A 23,846-nucleotide genomic window follows, 5' to 3' on the forward strand; every position below is an offset into this window, starting at 1 on the left:
AACACAGAAGAGAATAAAGAAATGCTACTATATGTTACAAATACTCATATTCTAGTACTGTGACTCACAAAGCATACATTTCTGACAGGAAATAAGATATTAGTAACAAGAAAATTTGTGTTACTATTTAGAAAATAATTTCTCTTGGTAGTAAAAAGAATAAAGCCATAACCATTAATCTCTATGCACATAACAATGTTAACGGATGCAATAGTGATGTGTTTATTTTATTTTACATGAATTCATAACAAAATTTGTAGAAAAAATAATTTACCATCGTTCACTGTTTATAGACTTAATAACACCGTTCACTGTTAATATTTGTTAATTAACAAATAAATTTGAACACATAATAATTCTTAATAAACTATGATTTCCATAAAAATATAACGTTTACAGTAAAAACTGAAAATAATATTATAAATTTTTGTGGAAATATTAAAAAGAATAAAGGAAATAAAAATTCGGAGTGTACAGCAAACCAATAATAACTGTAAATAATCTCCATCCATCCATTTCATCAAAAACTTATCACATAAATATTATGACAAATGGAGCTTCACAATACATTGATGATAATTAAAATTCAAGAATGAATTAATTCTAATTAAACATATATTAATTGAAAATGGATACAATAAAAATATCATTAATAATTTAACAAATAAATTAATATACAAATACAGCTATAAAAAACCATTTTCTACACTTATAATTAATGATAATAAAAATTTTCTACCTCCAATAAAAAAAATCTCACAAACGTTTACAAAATAATTCCTAAAACCAATTACAAGAATTTAAAAAAATAATAATAATGAATCAGATAATAAACCAGGTGTAAATAGAATTAATTGTGGTAATAAGGCTTGTAATAAATTCTATATAGGTATGACAAATAGAAAATTTAAAAAAATCTTTAAGGAACGCTTACAAGCATTTAAATATAATAAACAGATATCAAAGTATACAGATTACATAAAATACAACGAACATACATTTTCAAATTTACAGGACATAAAAAGTATTAGAAATAAGTAATAATAAATTAAAAACACAGCCTATTGAAAAAAAATGATATTAATATTATAAATGAGCAGATGAAATTTGATTATGATGAGTGGATTCAGCAAATAGTTAAATTCATATAATTATAAATTCATAGCAGTATATATTCCATCTTAGTATGGTTTCTGCCTAGGTGCAGGGTTTGCTGATACATAATGTACCCATTATTTCGTTCAGTTTGCCACATCCCCGGCTGGACATTGACAGCGCACATGTCTTCATTTATGCTATCAACGCTTTTTAGGTCGTCCGCATGACCATCATCCTTCTGGATTTAAATGGAATGCAGTTTTGGCCATTGTATGGTATTGCTGTATAAAACATGGCTAAATCATTACAATCATGCTTCCCTCATTTTCTCAGGTATTGGCGTGACACCAGCTGCCTTTCACAAATCCATGTTTGTGATGTAATCAAATTGTGTTAGGCCAAGTGACCACCGCAGCAAGCTCATTTCCATGGTGAACAAGACTTGCTCATGTTTTTTTTGAGGTAGGACAGCACTTGGCTCTGTACAATTTCATATACATTGGAATTCTGTGGTTATAAAGAATGTCGGTGACCTGCCACCATTTCCTCCATGCTGAATTTACTCTCATCCACTTGTCCTGCAGTGTACAATCCGATATCATGTGTAACACCATATACTTGAATTTGGTTCCTGAGATGAGACTCTTGCTGAGTACTCCACGATTTCTGATTAAATGTGAGTACTCCAATTCGGGTAATCCTGTTTTGGATGACTGGAAAGGAAATCGTGTAGAAATCAAAAGTGGGCAAGATATTTCTTAATTACAAGTTAATGGTTTTACCTGTATTATTTTTTTCTTTTATCCAAGTTTTTTTTTATTAATCCAAGGGATCCACTGCCCACACTGAATAATATTGAGACTACTATGTTTATATGTGTATTTTTTTTATAGAGCAAAAATATTCCATATTTATGATTTCATCCTCATTCATAATGAAATTTAATTTATACATGCTAAAATATGTTAATGGCATATTGTAATTTGTTTGGTATAAAGAAAACACGTGAACAAGAAGAATTCTTAACATCAATATAAATTTTTCTCATCATTTCATTGTAAGTTTTTCCTTACAGTGTACGCATAGTTGATTTGTTATCGTTGTTTTTATTATTCATTATTATTATTATTATTATTATTATTATTATTATTATTATTATTATAGCATAATGATACTGTTAACAATATGTACCCTGATATTCAAATTATTCTTATGGGAAAATTCAAGAGAATTGAAATTAACGAAAGGTAAAAAATGAAAAAATAAAAAAACATCTTTCTTACATTTGAGTGTCTTAGCTCTCGCTCATTATCAGTCTGCTTATGTCACTTCTCTACGTTCTTTTTGTATCCTTACTAAGATATAGATTTCTTATTCTTGAATTTATTGCAGGCACTAGTTTTTTTATAAAATTAGTGTTTTTGTGATCTCATTCAAATTTTAAATAAAAATGTAGAATAAAGTTATTTTAAAAGATAACATTGTAATCAACATAAAAAAAATCTACGTTAAAATTTAAAAAAAATTATTTTTTAAATTCTTTAAATTTACTTTTTTGAAGTCAGTGCAAATTAAGGATTAGTAATTTGTTTGTGGTTTTTTTTGTAAGTTGGCACAGACTTCTAGACTTCTATACATATAGAAGTCTGCGCCAATTTAATTAAGAATTTTAATTAATAAGAAATTTAATTAAGAATTGTGAAAGTATTTTTTTTTTTTTTTTTTTTTTAGTTTATAGAGCAGATTAATTTGAAGTTGATTTTTTATTGTTTTTTTTTTCAATCATGCAGACAGTCAACATTTAGTGACCAACTAAAAAGATGAAATAGAACATTAGATGACTGTTGATCAGGTAATTATGACTACTCTGTACTATTATTTGTTTTAACAAATATATTACAGTTATTATCTTTTGTTTTTATGTAATGTTGAGTTAAAAAAATGTAATTCTTTGATCCCATTGATAACCAATTTTAAAATGAGTAAATAAGTTATTAATTTCTCTGTATTTTGTTAACTATGTTTACCATTCATAACTCTCTCTGTGTATATTTCTCTCTCTCTCACCCCCTCTCCTTCTTAACCCCATTTTTAGGTTTTAACTTTTCCTTCCATTTCTCCGTTCTTTAATGTATAGTCTTGATCAAAATGACATTTTCACACTGACAAGAAATTAATAAATATGAAATAATGTGTTTATAAGTGTTTATAATTATTGACAAGGTCACTTTTTTCTTTTCCTCTTTTGTGGCAGACAATTTTATCAGTTGGAGAAAATAAAAAACATACTCAAGTCATAATTTTTTATCTAAAAATGTCAGTATTATAATTATTTTTGATATTGCATTTATAATAATTATATCAATTATTTAGTATTGTAGTTATAGATTTATCATTTTTCATCAGTGTTTCATTTTTTAATTAAAACTTTTTAATCAATATGTACATTCATATTTATGAATGTTCATTAAATATAAATAATTTGGTTGATTTTGTACATTTATATATATATATATATATATATTTTTTTTTAACATATATATATGTTAAAACAAGTACTTTATTTGTGCTTTTATTTGAGTTAAAATTAATTCTAAGCTTAAGAATGACTGATGTTTATATACAAATTTATAAAGGTAATCAAAAAACCAAACAACATTTGGTTATAACAGAAGCTAATTTTTGAAAATTGTTATTTAGTAATAACATTTTATATATAGTCACCATTTAAACATTCATCCTACAGTAGAATTGAGTTCTAGCTCTCCTAGAACAGGATGTGCGGTGCGCTCGCTTATCAGCATTGCCTGTTGCTACTCGTGTTGTTATGGTTTACTGTGCTTTGCATTTAGTTTATTATAATTTCTGTGTACTTTAATTAATTTGAAACATTTAAAAAAACAGTATTATTTTTAATAATTGTGTTTTTATATTATTAATAAACATTTTTAATTTTGTTTTCGGGTTGTGATTACTTGCTTGCTGTGGCTTCTTTAAATTATAGATAACTTTGTAATGCTGCGATGTCGAAGAGGAAAATGGGTTTGTGCATTTAATTTGAAAGAAAAGCCTGGCAGCAAAACAAATCCCTGGACATGGAAGCAATGGAACAAAATAGCATTATAACAGACCTGTGAACTCAAACTACAGCTTTACCATAAATAATTCGAAATCACCTGTTTTCTTGCAAGACTGTATACTTAACATTTACGAAAAATTGTGTATGACAATTTATTTTATTTCAAATTCATTTTTTACAATATATTTTTATTATAACAGTAAACTTTATTCATACACAATATTTGGATGATAGGCAATATTTCTTGGTAGGCAACAAACATTTATTTTATTACTCTACTTCAGCGATATTAATAATAAAAGTAGAAAAAATATGATTGTTATTTTAATAACTTGTTCAGTTTGATAGTTTTTTTACTTGTAAGCATTATTTTAATTGGCAATAGATATATTTATTGCTGTTTTATATGGATACTTGCTACCAAAGAGAAATATGCTCTATCTATTTAATAAATTCATTATTTATCTATTTAAGCAGATATTTTATTTTTTATTATATATTTATTATAATAAATTGTAATTTGTTGCCTTGTATTGCCTTACAATATTTTGAAATATTTATTTATGAAACAGTGCTGTCAAATTAATTCTATATTCCCTGTTACAGCTACCTCTAAATGTTCCTCACTGTTACCAGTCTGCTGTTACTTTTGATATTGGTAACTATATTATAGCTGGGATGCTGGTTGTAATTCGTTTTGAAACTGTAAATATTTTCCAAATACTAATGGGCATGAAGTGAAAGTAGAAAAATATTTTTGTTTTTAATTTTCTTGTTTTAAAGGAAGATTTTTTGCAACCATTATCATGATTTGCTGTTACTCAATTACTTTCAGATAGCTTTTAAATTTTATTATATTTTTAAAAGTACAGTTCAGTATGGAAAGTCATTCACTTATAGAAGGTACCAGATTAATGTAGGATATATTTTGCCTTATGATACTCCACTGTTTTCTTTATATTACAATGTCATGCTTCAGATTCTTGTTTATTTACTGGTACTGCATCATAAGTTTGAACTGGCAAGTTAACTATATGGAGTTTTAAGAACATGTTTGTACAAGTGTTTTGGATAGTTTTATTTGGTGTGAGCATTACCCTCTATGAGTTTGGTTTTAATTTCTTCTAATTACATTTTTTCTTAATAATGTTTGTTTTTTTTATAAACAATGTTGTAAGAGCTGGTCATGTGGCAATAGCTATTTAAATTTTTATGTTTATGTTACGGCTTTAATTGATACTTAATTATTTATTTTCTTTTATTTTAATGTTGTGTTTTTACTTCCTTGTATGAAGTAAAGGAGTATTATGGCCACAAAATTTTCAGTTTTGAGATTTCAACGGAAATATCTTTGACCATCCCTGAATTCATTTTGACTAGTTTTGGCATGACGTCTGTATGTACATACATATTATCTCACATAATTCAAAACGATTAGCCGTAGTATGTTGAAATTTTGGATTTAGGACGGTTTTAACATCTAGTTGTGCACCTCCCCTTTTGATTGCAATCGACTGAACCAAAAGTGTCTAAAATCCCGAAAATCCAAAAAATTTGAATTTTTCTTAACTGTAGTAATAAGCACTTATTGAGAGCTTTTAAATGATATATCGTAGGTGGTACTTATTTTCATTGGTTCCAGAGTTATGGCCAAATGAAATTTTAATTAATGAAATATTTGGATCTTAAGGTACATTGGTTTGAATCAGACTTCATCTCCTTTTTTTTAAATTGAAATATTTTGATATATTAATAATTATTAACCTCTGTAAAAAATATAATGATGTCTTATGAGTTGGAAGAGAGAGGGATTCATATAAGTAACCTAGGTAAATCAAAAAATGTAAATATTGAGTATAATTTATATTTACAGTAAATATGTTCAGGATGATGTAAGTCTTAAAAGAAATTGTCATTTATGAGTTCTATTTTTCAGAAATATTTTTTCAGCAGAAATTAAGTGATGAGCTAAAAGATTGAGTAAATAAGAATTGTTTATTAATGTACTATTTATTTACTAGTTAGCTATTTTTGCTGGTTTTTTTTTCGTTTTATTTGTATTAATGTAGATAAATAAATTTATTCAATTATTTGCCAATATACATCTAATAATATTATTTATTTATGAATTATGTATAGTCGCCATAGGTTTTTTTTTATAAGAAATGAATTTGTCTTGCATGTGAAAAATGCAAACCTGATCAAGATTTGAACTTTAAGCCTTTTAGAGACACAACCACTCTTTATTGTTGAGACCAGCAGAGTGTTAATGAATCAGCCTTATAAAGAGATTCCTTTAATTACATTCATCTGTAAGCAATTACTTATTGAAATGAGGTGTCATTAAATCAACTAATATAATATATTATATTGTGTAATTAATGGATTCCATGTAAGTATGTACTTGCTCCACAGTATAGTACATCTTTATTGTTTATACCGACTTTGCTTTAATTTTTATAGTACTTCCAAAATAAAAATTTGTGGTCCAACTGTCAGAAGAAAGAGCCATTATATTTCTACAAGAGGCTTACAAGATTCTTTCAAAAGAATGTACGTAAGAACTGAGTATCAGATGGTATATAAATTGGGTGAACTACATAAGACATAACAGTGATATATTTCAATGCATAATATGTGTACATTTGGATATAATAATTTGTTCAAAAAAGAGTCTGCTGTCATTTCTGTATTAAATCTGTAAAGAATAAATCATGTTTCTCCGGTTACTAACACACATCTTAGTAATTGTTACTTTATCCTTAATTGATTACATTAACTAGAAATAGATTTACATCAGTTTTGCTTATTTTTCTCTTTTTATTTCATTGGGAATTCCTGTACAACACCTTGTTGTTTATTTTATGCTCTTGATTATTTTACATTTATTAATTTTTTTTATTCCTTCAATATCTGTTTTTGTTCTAAATATGTGTTGTTAATCTGTACAGTAGCGGGTTTGTTTTTTTGTGCGTGCATGCATGCGTGCGTGCGCATGTGTTATTGAGACATTATAACTTTCTTGGTTGTTTATTCATTAAAAATTAAAATTTTTTTGTCATTTTAGTAATTATAAGAATTCACAATTATTCTTTTCTTCATATAATTTATTTTATAAAGAGTATCTGATATATTTTATTTAAATATGATTAGAATAACTATATTTAATGATTTGTAGTATAAAAAAAAACTGTGAGTGTAGTAAGTATATTACAGTTAATAGAGAGGAGATTGCATAATACTCACAAAATCAAGTTTCTATTTTGTTATTTTGTTCTCTTTTTTTATATTTTAGTCAAGAAAATTAACACTTATGAAAATATTTTGCTTCTGTTTCACTTCAAACATTTGAAATTTTTAGGTACTTAAATTTTGTTTTTATAAACGGAAAATCTTTATATTTGAATAAAAATGTTGATAATTTTTTTAAATTGTTGTTCTTATCAATTGCTACTATGTTCCAGAGTAATTAATATATTTTTAATATTAATATAATATATATTACACTTTACTGAAAATAATTTTTTTAATATATTTTATCTGTTATTAACCAAAAATATTATCTCGGATAGAAAAGAATTATCTCTTACCATTAAAAACTTGACTTAACACACAAGCCTTTATATGTAATAATTTTTCTTTAAGGTTTAGACTAGTTTCCTAATCATTACAGTAAAAGTATGTTTAATTTTTTTGAGATTAAAATCATTAATGAATTATACAGCATTTCACATGGTATAGGATTGAAAAAATTTCAACAAGACATGGTAGGAAGTCAATACTTTTGTAAATTGAAAAAAATGATAATTAGAAACTCATCAACTCATATTTACGTTAAGAACATTTTTCAAGAAGAAAAAATTTTTTTTACGGATTTTCAAAATGTTGTAACTTTGCGAAAAATATTGTATGGAGACGACAAAGAAACATTTTTAAGCTTGAAGTTTCTAGTAGAGAGTCCGTTCAGATGTTTCAATTCTTATTTGCTTTAATTTTTTTGGGAAGTGTTATTTATATTTTTTTAGGGAGACAAGAGGAAGCAACCAGATAAAAGTTGTAGCTAAAGTTACAGCGGTGGAGAAGAGAAATCGAACCAGAATGCTGGTAAATAATCAAGTGATCTTTGCTACCATCTGGTTCTGGTGTACAGGATATAACGTATTTTGATGATGTGTGTCACTGACTTGAAGGTTTGTTTAGTATGACCTCATCTCAAAAAATTGAAGTTTTAAAAACCTATTGATCACCAACTCCAAGTTATGACGTTACTAATGATGCTGTGCAATTAAAAAGAAAATTCAAATACAGCTGCTAGGCGGATTATGCTCATTGTCTGGCATATTCGAAGAAATTAAAGGGTGTGTTGTGCATTTACTTTGTGTTGTTTCCATTAAGTAATGTGCATGGTGTTGTGGGTTCTTTCATAGTGAGGCTCTTTAATCGCTGTAAAGGCGAATTTGTGAAATCTTGCATGTTATCTCAGTGGCACAAATCGGCGACCACAACAGCAAAATGTTTTGTTATTAATATACCTTGATGTACAGCTGATTTCTGTCCACCAACAAGACATAGAACCTAACAAGAAAATTGCTGCATCAATAATTTAGACTGTGATGTTTTATGATCTTTCTTTGAGGGGCAAAGAAAATCATGAAGGTGTTTTTGAAGACTTGATCAAACTCAAAATTGACGCTAGTGACCACATTTAAAAGAGTACATAGGAAAGGGTTCAAAAAATGCCAGTTACTTGTCACTATGGATTCAAAATGAAATAATCGGCCTATGTGGCGACTTCAGTAGAGACCACATCACTAATGATGTAAAGAAAGCATTTGCTTGTAGTATCCTGGCAGACGAGAGCAGTGCATATCGAGGAAAGAGTAACTTTGCATTGAGGTTACATTTTTTGACCAAGAAAAGGTGATGGTTCGTAAGGAATTTCTAGATTTTTTAGAGTTGACTGACATGGGTGCAAAATATGCAGCGTCTAAAATTAACAGCTTTGTAGAAAAGGTAGACCTTGATCCAAAAGAGTGCGTTGGACAAGGATACGATATACAATGGGTGTTCCAGTATGGCAGGAAAGGCCTATGGCACTCGTTTGGGGATATAGAAGTGGCAACGGTGGCAGTGAGAAAGCCAGCAGGTCCCGCAATTGCGACAGTGGTTGTACATATGCGGGGACCTCCTTCGTTCAGTAAAGGACACCGGGCGAGGCTAGTATTCTCTCGGCAAGAAGGGGTCAGGGTGACGACCTCCATATCAGGATTCAGGATACTGGGACACAGCTAAGCAGTTACGCAGGCAAATAATGGAAAAAGTGGAGGAAACTACAGCTACGGCCGGTAGGGGTGTTCGGCAAGTCCATCTGCTGGTTAAGGATATCGACGCTCTTACCTCCGAGGAGGAACTTGTGCGTGATATACAGAAGACGGCGGCGGAATCAGTCACGATTGATGTCCTCTCCATATGGCCCTAGTTTGGGGATACAAAAGTAGCAGTGGTGGCAGTTCCTCTGCTGCTGGCTGACAAACTGCTGAAGGACGACCGCGTTTGCGTTGGATGGGTGTCTTGCCGAGTTCTCCGTGGAGAAACGTTGTTATCGGTGCTGGGAGATCGGACACCGGGCTGGGTCCTGCAACGGTCCCAATAAACGAGGTCATTGTTTCAACTGTGGGGTTGCGGGACATCTTCGAGCGGATTGCCCGACAGAGGTAAAGTGTTCCCTGTGTAATGTTCGGAGTCACTCTTTGGGGGGGGCGTGGCTGCATAGCCAGCTTCGACAAATTAGACCCGTCGCCTGTACGTTGGAGAAAACCTGCGTTGGGACATCCCCGTCCAGGACGGGTGGGCCGCTTAGGTGTCCCACTGCCGATGATTGGGCGGGAACTCCCCTGGGATTTTCTTAGAACTTCGAAATTGGTGGTAAATTAAGACCGTAGTCCCAGCGGGGGGATTCCTTTAAGATTCGCTCATTAGAGGCATGGCGCAGAACTTAAAGACCGTCCCGGCTACCTGGGGGGAACTATGGTTCTCGACTAGGTAGCTTGAGACAATGGCACCCCGGGAGCTGTGTTTATGCTTAGTTGCGTGTCCGCATCCAAGGGGGGGGGGGGGATAAAATTGACGATCTCAAAAAAAAAAAGTTTTTTAATTTTTTTTGCTTTTCCTTGATCAATTTTCATCATTAAAAAAAAGCATTTTTACACAAGAGTTAATCAATTTTGGACACCTAATTCCGAGATGTCGCCCGTCAGGGCAACTCGCCCGGAGGGCCTAGCTGCTGAGGTGTGCCATAGGCACGCCCTGCAGCTAATATTAATATGAACTTATACCTGTATTCTGGGTTGTATATTATCATTTAATTTATGAAAGCTGGTAATTTAAAATACTTCCATGAAACGACAGTGAAAGTTGTTGATTGTGATCACACACGAATAATAACAGTAATATAAGTTTGGTGTCTGTTGTGTTAAATATACGAGGGCAAGTCAATAAGTAAAGTGAAATTCAAAAACTCAATATATTTATTTGTACTTACATAGATGATACATACATTATTTTTTAACATAATTTCCTCCTACTTCTATGCATTCAGTCCATTTTTAACGAGCTTTTGAGTTCCTTCAGTCTGGCGTGCAAAAACGTTTTCACCGCTTCTATGGTCTCTTCATCAGAACGATGATTCCCTCGCAACACTTATTTTAATGGGCTAAAAAGATGAAAATCGCTTGCAGTCAGGTCCGGACTGTACGGGTGGTCCAGCAACTCAAAATTGAGGTCTTGATGGCAAGATCTCAATTTTGTTTTTTTGGCCGTACGAGCTCGAGCGTTATCCTGAAGAAAAATTGCCTTTAGAAAGTTTACTATATCTTTTGCTCCAGTAAACGTAGTAGTTGTCACTGTTTACTGTTAAAGTAAACCTTTAGTTGTGAAGTAAACCAAAAGTGAACCTTCCATATCCCAGAATATCTTCATCATCATCTTTCCTGCAGATATCTGAGATTTGAACTTTTTTGCTGCGGGAGATGAAGGCTATTTCCACACAAAACTTTGTCGCTTACTCTCGGGTTCAAAGTGATGGTCCCATGTCTCATCTACGGTTATTATTCGCTTAAGAAATGAGTTTCCTTCATTTTAGTCGCGTTTCAAAACCTAGGAAATTTTCAAACGATTCTCTTTGTGGATGCTGGTCAATCGGGTGGAATCCAGCGAGCACAGACTTTTCGAAAGTTTAAAGAATCATGGGTACTTGAAAATGCTGAGCCATGGCTTATAATCAACTCACTTGCAATGTCATCAACTGTAATTCGTCGATTACCGAGAATAATTTGTTTAATCGCTTTAATATTGCCGTTAGTCTTTGAAGTGGAAGGTCTACCTTACCGCTGTTCTTCACAGAGAGAAATCCTATTTTTAAAGCGACCAATCTATTCGTAGATCTTGCTTCCACTCAAACAACTCTCTCCATATTGCTGCTGCATTTGACAAATAATCTCTGCTGGTTTCACCTCTTCTGAACAGTGGAAACGTGTCGCTGCTCGGATTTCTTTCTTGTTGCAGTCAGACAAAGGCGCACTCATTTTAAACACAATCACAAGTAGCTAACGATGAAACAATACTTTCAATGAACAGCTGATAGAGATTATGATTTATAGTAGAACAATCATTGCTGCCATATATGGGATTGGGAAGGAAATCAAAATTTTCCTTTACTTTTTGGCTTACCCTCGTACAAACCCTATTAACATAGGTAACAAAATTTGTGTACCTTATTATCTTGAGAATATTTTGCAAAAAGATAAACTTTCGAACCACTTTCTCTCTCTCTCTTTATGTATATATGCTTACGCTCGCAGAGTGTAAAAAAATTCCTGGCTATTCCTTTTTGATTTTACATTTCAAAATGGAAAATCTTCTACAGAAAATGGTGATTTTCTATTCCAATTCTTTTTCTTTCTGTCTGCCGATTTTTTAAAAAGAAATATTCATATTTGAAGAACGGATTGAGGAATCGTTACAATATTTGGAACACATCCTTACACAAATGTTGTCTAATAAATAAATAAAGTTACAATGAACAACACATTCTAAAATTTCAAAATAAGTCCCTATCAAGAATTTAAACCGGGGTTTATCTCGTAATTTTTAGTTTTATGAACTAAAATGTTAAACCTTTCATTGTAAGCAAAATTATAACTTTGTAAACTGGTCGACAAACAACCGAGTTTTGAAGAAAATTTGTAACAATTTTCATCCGGATTTAATCTTCAGAACTGTTAAATAAAATAATTTGAATAAGTTTGGATTTTTTCGTAGTTTTGACGTAAAATAATGGATAATTAAACTTGATGTAAACTATCTTGTGAAATATTATTTACCGTGCAAAATTGCGGCCATTTATTTATCAGAAAATAGTTAAATAAATTAAAATACTAATTATTAAACTTAGTTGCCTCACCCATTACCACATACGGTGAGTAGCGTGAAAAATTTTGAACATGTAAATAGTACCTCGGTATCACACGATTTATAAATAAAATATCAAATAATTATGTATAAATAATTGAAAATTAGGTGGTTTTAATTAACGATATATTTATAAAAAAAAAAAAAAAAAACAGTTACTGCACGTGTTCTTTATAGCTAAATGAAATAAAAAGAGATTAAAGTTTTTTTATAAATAAAAAAACTTAATTATAAATAATTAATTGTATAAATAAAGTAAATAATTAGAAATAGTAAATAATAAGTGAAATAAATAATTTTGTGTATAAAAAAAAATAATTATAAATAACTGCAAAAAATACGAGTACATAATTTTATATGTAAAATTATTTTTATAATTCTGTAATTAATAATACTAATTATAATTAAATTTATATTCTTTTAGGCGCGCATATGACGTCTTGTAAAATATTTCGGGAACGGGTAGAGGGTTTTAAAAATACAAACGGTAACATCAATTTTGAAGATTCAAATGACCGAGGTCATTTGAATCTTCAAAAAGGGTAAATCCAACATAATTTAAGAATGAGTGGAAGGATATTAAAAATTACAGGGTGATGTGATCGGCAGCTTTGGGCGGATCGATATTAGCGGTTTTAAAAGGTGGAATTGCTCCCCGGCAAGAGTAAATCAAAAAGTCTAACTCGGCAACTAACATGAATAAAAACCTAAGTTGTACGTCAAGAAAACGTAGTAAAAAAATATTGTAGGAACTATGAGGATTTAAAAAATTGTAATAATTTTAAAGGAAACAATTATATTCTTTATCTTTAACGGAAGTATGTGATAATAGATACATTCTGTTATGATAAAATACAAAATAATTTTCAGTTCATTCAGTAAAAAATTATTTATCCTAATTTTTGTATTTTTTTTATTTAAGGAAAATCTCAATCCGAAATTAAAATGCTTCCTTAAACAGAATAGCGGACAGAGGAAAAACGAACAGGAAATAGTCATTTTTTTATAGTACATTTTTTATTAATTTTGATACGTAGAAACCGCAAATGAACACCAGGTACACGTTTTTTGTTACACTCTGTGTGAATGTACTCGATGGAAATCGATATGTATTCCCACAAAAAATTATTGTAGATAATCAAGTGGTTTTTTTCCTCAAAGATATAAAATTTAATTCAGGGATTTGAAGACGTGTAAAATCTGATCTATCATTGCGAAAATTAACGTACTAAACTTTATCAAACTCACAAAATCTGTTTTCGAGAAAATCAATTTTGATGTATTCGAAACATTTAAAAAATATATAAAACACATTTTTTGCAGATTTTATGAAAATATGCAAAAAGGTTTCTTGTATTAAAACAGTACAATCCAAATTTTATCAAGATATGTTTGTAGTAAACATGAACGTCAATGATTATGCCGCGTGTAATAATGATAGATTTTGTATTTCTCAGCACATCCGGTTCAATGTTTCAATTGGCTGTAATCTACTTTGGTTGAAGTGATGATTCATATTTTTATCACGTTAATCGATATCGTTGAATATTACGTATTACAAAAAAAACCAGAATAATGGTTATATCTGCGTAGTATTGGAAATTTTCAGAATTATTGAATTGTCATTTATTATAATTGATGTATTTTGCAGCATTTTTTTTTTAATATCCGGAATATTTGACCTTTTTTAATTTATATTATTTATTATATAATGAATTCCGTTATATAAATTCAATTTATTAATATTTTACCGATGTTGTAAAAGTATGTTCACCTATATAGTTTCACCTTGAAGTAAATAGAGTGAAGATGTCATTATTAAAGATGAATTATTTGTATTTCAATGGACTTGCTTGTTAATGTATAATACAGTCATTCACGGGAACCGGATGTTTTTAAAATAATCATAAAAAATTGAATATTTACTTTAAAAAAGTTATATTGGTACTGAAACACTTGTTAAATCAAAGCATTTGTTACTTACTCATGAACGAAAAATTATGTCCGGCAAATGATGTCCATTTTGGGCAATACATTGTTGTAGCCTTTCACGGTAACTGGCTTTAATTCTTTGCAGCATGTCTACATCAATCTGGGTGACGTTATGACGAATTGCGATCTTTAGGTCCTCCAATGTACGCGGTTTATTGCCGTACACACGCGATTTCAGAAACCCCCACAGAAAAAAATCACAACTACTCAAGTCGGGGGACCGAGGAAACCAAGGAATGTCGCCGAATCTGGAAACGATCCGTCCCAGAAACAAGTTACGGAAAACAGCCATCGTTGCCCTCGCTGTGTGCGCTGTAGCTCCATCCTGCTGGAATAACACATTTTGAAAATCGATTCCTCGGTTTCGTAACTCAGGGATGAAAAACGTATTCAACATCGCAACGTAACGATCAGCTGTTACAGTTACGGCAGCGTCATTTTCTTCAAAAAAATATGGTCCAATAACACCGACCTTACCCATTGCACACCAGACAGTCACCTTTGGGCTATGAAGTGGTCTCTCGTGAAGCTGATGTGGGTTTCTTTCTGCCTAATACCGGCAATTCTGTTTGTTGACGAAGCCATTCAGATGAAAATGGGCTTCGTCACTCATTAACAATAACAAATTTAATTTTCTTCAAAATTGTAATCGCTGCGTGAAATCTTGCTCGTTTAACTGCTGCACGACGGCTATCTTGTAAGGATGGAAATGCAGGTCTGTATGCAGAATTCGTCTTACCGTACTTGTGCTCATTAGAAAACAATGCTGAATGCCTCTGAATAGAGCGGCGTGGACTTCTGACAATGGCTTCCCTTACTCGTTCGATGTTCTCCGGAGTGCTAGCAGTTCGTCGGGGACCCGGTGTGGTTTTTTCTTCAATATTGAACCACTTGTTCGAAGGTTGTTTACCCATCGCAATATTGTGTTACGAGAAGGGACACTTGCATTACGATGGATATTAAACTGACGGCGGAAATCTCGCTGAACAGCAAGCAGTTACGGATTCGTCATTTCGCACAAAACTGTCATACTCGTACAGGCGTTGGTCTAGCGTCCACGGCTCCATCTCAACGACTAAAATGCAAATGCTATGAAGAAAGGAAACCTCAGACACCAGCCACGTGTCCCTCCCACCACGAACGCCCGAGTACAACCCACTTCTAAAACATCCGGTTCCCGTGAATGACCCTGTAGTACATATATGCTACTGTATGCAGAACGCAAAAAACCAGTGCCCTTCTGATTTTTAATAATATGGAATGCTTTTCGCCCTTTGTGTGTCCTCTTTTCGAGTGTCTTATGTCATATCCTCTGCAACCTGTGCATTTATAGCCGCTAACAGACATGTTAAATGAAAATTAATGTTATTCCCATTTTATTATCTTGAAAAATGCATCATACTTTGATTAAATTTTATGTTTATATATCTAATGCTCGATTTGGAAGAATGCAACGAACAAGTTTTTAATATTAAATTTCAATGGGTGTTTAGAAATTTCTTCTGATCTTTATCAGAATGTCCATGTTCGTTTGTATCGATATTTTCCAAAAAATTAGAACCGTTGGGTTTGTTTTTACCATTATATATATATACCAGGTCTGTTCAGAAAATAACCAAACATTATGCTTTTTATCTTGGATTTTAATTTTACAGATTATTTGGTTCTTGTCCCCTTCAAAGTACCGCCCTCCTCTCACCAATTCACACACTTTTCCCAGCGGTGTTTTCGCTTCGCGAAGCAGCCCTGGATAGCTTCATTTGAAATATCCTTTAAGGTCTGTGACGAATTTGTCATCAATAGTCTCAAAACGGCGTCCTTTCACCACTGATTTTTAATTTCGGAAATAAACAAAAATCGCAAAAGCCAAAAGAGTAGGGAGGCTGAGGGAGAACAGTCATTTGATTTTTGACACAAAACTGACGAATTGAAAAAGCGGTGTATGCAGGCGTATTGTCGTGGTGAAGGAACCATGAGTTGACTCGCCACAACTCCGGTTTCTTTAAGCGGATTTTTTCACGTAAACGTTGTAAAACATCTTGATAGTACGCACGGTTCTCTGTTTCTCCTTGAGGAAAGAATTCAAAACGCACAATTCCATTAAAATAAAAAAAGAAGAGAGCATCACTTTGACATTGGATCGAAACTGACGTGCTTTTTTGCGGTGTGGAAATCCTTTGCCAATCCACTGTGATGATTAAACCTTTGTCTCAGTGTCGTAGTCAAAAACCAAACTTTCGTCTCCCGTATGATCCTTTGCATCGTCATCGGTTTGTTCAAGAAGTTGCTAATAAATGCCCACTCGATCTTCTTTCTGTTGTTGGGCATCAAACGAGGAGTAAACTTTGCTGCAACTCGATGCATGTTCAGTTTTTCATTCAAAATGTCACGGCATGATCCAATCGAGATGTTAACGTTTCTGCAAGTTCTCTGATAGTCAATCGGCGATTTCCACACACCAGATCGTTGATTTTATAAACGGGGTTGTCATCAGTTTAAGTCGAAGGCCTTCCTGGTCGAGGGTCACCTTCAACGACTTCTTTTAAATGGTAAAAAACCATTCGTAACATTGCGTACAACCCAGAGCAAAACAAACATAAGCTTGTTTTCAAAAATTGAACCGTTTCTGTGAACGTTTTCCCCAGTTTCACGCAAAATTTTATGTCGTATCGTTGCTCCCGAAAATCGCACATTACAAAAATCGTTACTAACACTTAAATACGTCGCACTCAAATAACAATAACACGAAAACTAAACGAGATATCAACAGTCCAAGACATATGATTACAAAGAAGGTTACTAACATATGACGTCCGGTTTATGTTACCAACCGGACGTCACTAAATATCTCCGTTGGCGCTTAATTAAAAATGTTCGGTTTTTTCTGAACAGACCTCGTACATTGAACTTTAAGAATTATTATACAATATCCGGTTAAATTCATTACTAGGCGAGGAGTAATACTAAATTTAAGATATTACTTATAATACCGTAATTATACTAGTCTCATCTTAGGACTAATCCTAATCCTGAGGAATAATGCAGAATAAACATTCTCTAAAGAATGTTTGTACTGCAATAATTACTGGCCGGGTAGGAAGGACTTTTTTCTCTTGTGTAGCCTGTAGAGTTATGAGGACGGAGTTGTGGAGGTATGCTCAGTTTTAAGTCACACGGCCGAATAAAGCTACACTGTTTGAGCTGGAAGTTATCGAATGACTAAAGCTTGTAAGAATTCTGAAAGGCTCTGGTAGATTATCTAAGAGCAGTTATGAGGACGTCAAAAAAATTTACGTTAGAATTTTATTATTGAGGTAATTTTATTATTTATAGTGTGTCATGATGTACGCGATTGCATGTATATATGCGGTGGTCTGGATACATCAAACGTTGTATTTGAATTTATATCTGTGGTCCAGAGGTTACATTGGATATGAGTTTTTCTGGAAATCGGGCGGTTGTTGGATAATAGGGATGGAAGATCTAACAAGCATGTATGCGCATACATGCTTGTTAGGATAAGTGTTGCAATAGTCGGTTTTGCTGTCACAGTAACTTTGTAATGATAAAAACCGTATAATATGGTTATTGAATACTTTTACTTTCCCGGCGAATATAGCTATATATTAAAGGGGGAAGTAAGATGATGACAAAAATAGGGTATCAGTTTTTTTCCAAATCTTTACGTTTTAGGATCCAACTAGTTCATCTAGTCCAAAAGACATACGGATGTATGTATGTAGCACTGCTTTTGGGTTTATATTTCCTGATTGACCAAACCGATTTTTTTTTTAAATTTAGCTCAAATATTTCAATATATGGGGCATTGATCATGTTATTTTTCAAAATTCGTTTAGAGTTGGAGTATCGCAAAAAAATCAATTTTAATTTTCTTCAGAGACATTTTAGAGAAAAGTTTATTAAAGCAAATTTGTTACGTACAATAATCTAAACAACTATTTTTAAAAAAACCAACCTCAAAATTGATATATATGTATTTTTTTTCTATAACACATGTTTGTTTCTTTGCTCTATATCCCTTCGGTTTAAATATTTCTCAAAATTCTTTTTTGAAGTTTATACTTCGTATATAAAGCTATCAAGAAATATGTACAATTTTTTTCAAATTATAGAACCCGAACCTAAAATAAAGAAAAGCTTTTTGAAAATTTTCGGATTTTATTGAAGGCGATGTTGATTTAGAGAAAACTTTACTTAAGCAAATTTATTTTGCTATATATTAATATTTTTAGAAACATTTTTCCTAAAATTTATTCCCCGCCTCTAAAAAAAAATGTTGCGTTTTTTATTTTCTAGCTCCAACTCTTAATATTTATTATTAATAGCAGGGAAAGTCATGCATTAGCATTAGCATGGCATTAAGCCATGCATTTTGCCAGTTTTTGTTATTTGTTAATATTGTTTACATTTGGTATGCGAGCATGAGCACTGTCATCATTAACTTTTTATGATTACTAGCAGTGAACAAATTTTTGCTTCAACTTTTAAGCGATAAAAACAGAATGAATTAAATCCACAAAAAAACTAAGTACATTCGTCACACCGGATATATAAGGAAGTACAGAATATATTTATATCCTGACGTAATCTATATATAATATAGATCAGGATTAGTAGGATCATAATTTAATTTTGATCATATTGAATGGATAGGTAGATTAAATTTCCACGGATAAACTAACCCAACATTTATCTGCGCGGATCGACCTAATAACTTGATAGAACAGCGTTACAAGTACGCTTTTTTTTTATAAAAGAGCGAGTTAAAAATTATCTACACTCGTTCTACAATTTATTTACACAAAGGTAGGGGTTCAGCATGTACAACATTTTTCTACGTAGTCACCTGTTTTGTCAATATACTTTAGTCCAGCGATCCACAAGCTTGCGTATTCCTTCTAAGAAGAAGGTATTCGGTTGGTCGCGAACCCGTTTTTGAACCGCTTCTTGCACGTCTATCTTTGAAAAATAGACGACCTCACAAACCATCCTTGAGCGGTCCAAACAGATGGAAGTCGAAAGGAACAAGGTCTGGGCTGTAAGGAGGATGTTCCAGTACTTCAGAATTCAATTTTTGATCGTTTGAACGGTGTGGCGAGTCCGTATGCGGGCGGGCGTTGTCGTACAACAATAATATTTTCTTCGACATTAAACCTCGGCGGTTTTACAACATTTCAATATATGAAACGTAGTCCCCTTTTCCATCACGTCTTCCGTATAGAAACTTCTGCATTCCAAAAAACGGTTAGCATCCTGTCGATGTCTCAGTCTTGAATTTTTTCTTCGTCTGATATCCTGGGTGTTTCCACTCCATACTCTGACCTTTCAGTTCTGGCTCATACTAGTGAAGCCACCCTATTATGTTCAAAAATATGCGCCTTACTTGTTGAAGCGATCGAATAAGCGTCGATAGATGTCAATCGCTTACTCAACGTTTCAGCTTGTGCTCTGCAGTAAACTGTGTTGGTACCCGTCGCACATAAACTTTACGGAAACCGAGCTCGACGTGGATGATTTGATGTTCAAAGAAAACGCTACCTTATCGATGGTAACTCGCCTAATCGCCAAAACCATCTCTCGAGCTTGGCAAATTTTGTCCGTGGTGGAGATCGACGGGCATCCTGCGCCCTCTTTGTGCGACACACTTTCTTTTTTTTTTTCTCTCTCTCTCAACTCCCCTGGGCCGGTCCAACTTGGTGGTATTGCGCCACCCAGGGGAGTGTCTTTTAACTCTAATAGGCCTTCCCGCCTACCGGCTATATACCGGCATGGCAGGTCGGCCTACTGGTGTAGCTCTTTTGAGAGTGCCATACTTTAATTATTGCCCAAGTTTAGACACCACACCATACCAAGTATGTCGTGGTGTGGTGCCGGGTCTTTTCTTAAATCACTTATTTTGTTTAGCCCTATCTCATACCCTTGGAGTCCTCAGCGGCTCATCGGGACCGACACACCTCGGCATGCCGACCCTCACCGCTGAGGCTATCCACCCAATCCTAACTATAACCAATAGCCCATTCGTCTTAATTAATAATTAATATACGAACTAATAGTAAAGTAAATATGAGAAGATGTAAGTACGAAAAAATTAGAAAACTTCAATGAAGATTATTTGAATACAAAACTAAACAGAAAATTCATGCCTTTATTGATTCTTCAATTACTATTATTTTAAAAAAATAACGACAGAATAATTTTAATTTAATAAAAAAATCTCTTTGATTTTATTTTAAATTAATTGGGGCGAAGATATTTTAAATAAGTCGATAATTTATAAAATATGGCAAAGACTTCATAATATGGATTTCTTTTTAGCAAAAATAGCACATCGTAAATACAGAGGTATGAAGTGATTAAAATTTTAATTTATTAAATAATGCCGATCCACATTCAAACTGCAAGCGGTTACTTATTTTTGTATGGTGAAAATTCGTTCTAATTTCAGAAAGTAGGTAAAAAAATTTTTACATTGATACATTGAGAATTATCAGGTTATGTAAATTTTCTAGTAAAAAGTGATTTGCAGTGTATATAAAATACTGTCTCTCAACTTATGCTTTACGTTATCGGTACAGTCTTTTAATATCTGTAATGTATAAATTTATTTATTTCTAATTTTGGCAACAGTGCAATGTAAGTCAATTGCAGTCGATCTATCTTTTTTTGATGATACGGTAGCGTATGCTGTCATACGCTAATGTTAATCCTAACTGGAATTCGAACCCAGAACCTTACGATGAAAAACATAGAACTTTCATTCCGCTCGCAGGTTGACAGAAGAGTACATTTTCTTAGGGTTCTTTTTCTTTGATGTGAGATTTTTTTTCTCTTTACTAACAAAATTATTTTCTTCGTTTTTTTAATTGCTTTAAATATAGGAAAAATTACATTTTTCAAATTTAATTTAACCACTTAAATTAAATTACGAAAGATTTATTCTTCAAGCAAGTTGAATGAAATCAACAAAATTAAATAATCTGATAAATAATTTTGTTTTTTAGTATAAATATATTGTATTTCCCCTCTACTTGTGAGAGGGGATTTCTTTAAAGATTACCACAAAACGCGTAAATTAAGATGATACATTAAAATGATTACATTTTCATAAAAATATTTTATTCGTATAATAATTACTAGAAAAAGGCGGGCTTACGGTCCGCCGCGAAAATGTTACGTTTCATAACACGTTATTTTGTTAATTGTTTTTGCCAGTTCTAACGAAATAATGTTCATGAATTTAACATACTAACAATAACAAAAACGTTAACAACAAAAAGGTTCAAAATATTTTTTTTAAAAATGCAGCAGTAATGAAAAAATAAAAACAACTGCCGTAAATTTGCTTTATTTTTTTCGACACAAAAAAAGAAATTTTCCAAAAAAATTAAGTAAGCAAATACAGTTTGCTACTTTGTTGCATTTTGCAAGAAGCGCTTCATTCAAGATAGAAGTGTGAGCAAACAAAAATTTTATCAGATAAATGAATAGTTTTTAAATAACTCGCATCTCAGCGCTTCATTCTGAACGATTCGGAAACCTCGATTCATTCTAAATAAAATCTGATTTGGACACCATATGACTTCCTTGTACCCCTATTAAATTGCTTATACACATTTTTAGAACCCTGGACCTCCGGGCGAAAGGCCGAGACGTTACTACTCGCGCCACGGAAGCCGGCAACACATTTTAAAAAAATTAAAAGTACATAGAATTTTATTACATTAATAACTTCTGATATTTTTTCATAATTTTTTTTTATTGTTATTATTGAATTATTATTTATCGTAAAGATTTTTGTACAATCAGAGGTTAATAATTATTAATAAATCAATGTATTTAAATAAAAAAAAACAGTTAAAAAAAAGGAGATGTCTGATTCGAATCGATGTGCCTTCCTCTTATAAGATCCAAATATTTCATTAATTAAAATTTCATTTGGCTATAACTTTGGAACCAATGAAAAGAAGTACCAAATATGATATATCGTTGAATAGCTCTCAGTGAGGGCTTATTACTGCAGTTAAGATAAAGTCCAAAATACGGCTAATCATTTTAGAGTTATGCGGCGTGCAGACGTCAAGCCGAACTAGTTAAAATGGATTCAGGAATGGTCAAAATGGATATTTCCGTTGAAATCGGAAAATTGAAATTATTCGCGATTACAATACTTCCTTCAGTTCGTACAAGGAAGTAAAAATGTGAGGATATACAGCAAACAAACCAATGCACCATGCTTCTTCATCTGGTTGATGACTCGTTACTTTCTTCAACCGCTTGTCTTGAAATTCGTTTTTCTCAAAATTAACCAAGTGTGGGAAATAACCTTCTTTTCTTTTCTCTCAATTCTTTTTCTTTCGTTCTCTACTGCTGAGCCTTATTTTTAAACCCGTATAATATCAAGATATCACTGATAAAAAGGGAGAAAATTTAGGTAATAAAAAAATACACAGAAGAACAACTGGGAAGAATTAATTATTACTTCGTATCGCTAAAGAAGATAAGCGTTTTTTTGTGTGTTCCCGCCAACGTAGATTTGTATCTGATAATGTTTTATTTTCCAAAATAGTTAGACTATTTAGAACTGCTCTTAAATTAATTTTTAAGATATCCTTATATGCCTGAATGTAACGTTCGATATTACTATCCGGTTGGAATATTAAGTTCGGTCGGGTTTGAGAATAGTCGTCTCGGAAATATATTTTTATTTATATAAAAATTTAACTGTTCAATTTTAATTTTTTTAAATTTAGCTTTAAATATTTTTCGGACGTTTTATTTGAATGTTCTTCGATAAATCCAAAAAAAGATTTTGTTTTTAGGATTATGATTCCAAAGACCTTACTTTGGTTAATTATAACTGCGACTTCTATAACCAAAACCTTTAAAATTTTCAACCGTTGTTATTATATCGTTTTAATATTTCTTTTTCAAATCTAAAAAAACGAATTTCTGTATTTTTTTAATTTATGCTGTTTTCGAAGACGTGATATATCCGCAACAAGTAATATAGTTATAGGATACGCGGTTTTAGTTTCGTTACGATTTCAATGTTATAAATTATGTGATACTATAATCAGATATTTTTTAATAAATTTATTATTGTATGGTTTACTTGTCGGAGAACGATGCTCAATTTTTCCACGTTCTTTTCGTCGGTAGCCCAAATTTTAATCATAAAATAATTTAT

General features: G+C 32.0%; 1 long non-coding RNA gene across 2 annotated transcripts in view; it reads left to right on the top strand.

The window, feature by feature from the left end:
• The first annotated feature begins 3,311 nt into the window (after positions 1 to 3,311).
• LOC142330304 (uncharacterized) overlaps positions 3,312 to 23,846 on the top strand; it is a 33,118-nt gene continuing 12,583 nt past the window's right edge. Inside the window, exon 1 of one of the 2 annotated variants that reach the window (XR_012757759.1) lies at positions 3,312 to 3,414. This is a non-coding gene — a long non-coding RNA (uncharacterized LOC142330304). Of the gene's footprint in view, positions 3,415 to 3,921; positions 4,320 to 23,846 lie in introns of those variants that run through there. The other variant, XR_012757758.1, reaches the window with a different exon arrangement.

The sequence above is a fragment of the Lycorma delicatula genome, chromosome 9, assembly GCF_047948215.1.
Source record: "Lycorma delicatula isolate Av1 chromosome 9, ASM4794821v1, whole genome shotgun sequence".
NCBI classification, from domain to species: Eukaryota; Metazoa; Arthropoda; class Insecta; order Hemiptera; family Fulgoridae; genus Lycorma; species Lycorma delicatula.